General features: G+C 32.8%; 1 protein-coding gene across 1 annotated transcript in view; it reads right to left on the bottom strand.

Annotated features, from left to right (window-relative positions):
- The window catches only part of fmoda (fibromodulin a), a 3,902-nt gene that overhangs the window by 2,878 nt on the left and 737 nt on the right, over positions 1-287 (bottom strand). The window lies entirely within an intron of this gene.

The raw sequence follows: 287 nt of genomic DNA, 5'->3' as shown, positions 1-287 counted from the left end.
AAATAGGGAGTGATTTTGGTCACAACTAGTGTGATCAGTGAAGTTATTGCTTTTTTTGCAAACAAGTTATCCATCTACACTGACGTTATTTTGGCAGATAAATGCATTTTCAGTTGGACTTTAAACGGTCCAAATGTATAAAAATACACATTTTGTTAAAGGAGCAGTTTGTATGATTTATATCATATTTATATATATTTATCTAGCAGTGAGATTGTAACTGAAGGGAAACTACAGTTGCCACAAAACTAGCAGGAAATGCAAAACTGACATTATCAGGGCACTTT

The sequence above is a fragment of the Morone saxatilis genome, unplaced genomic scaffold, assembly GCF_004916995.1.
Source record: "Morone saxatilis isolate NCDOM2014 unplaced genomic scaffold, NCSU_SB_2.0 Contig18, whole genome shotgun sequence".
Lineage (NCBI taxonomy): Eukaryota > Metazoa > Chordata > Actinopteri > Moronidae > Morone > Morone saxatilis.
This window is presented reverse-complemented; position numbering and strand designations above follow the sequence as displayed.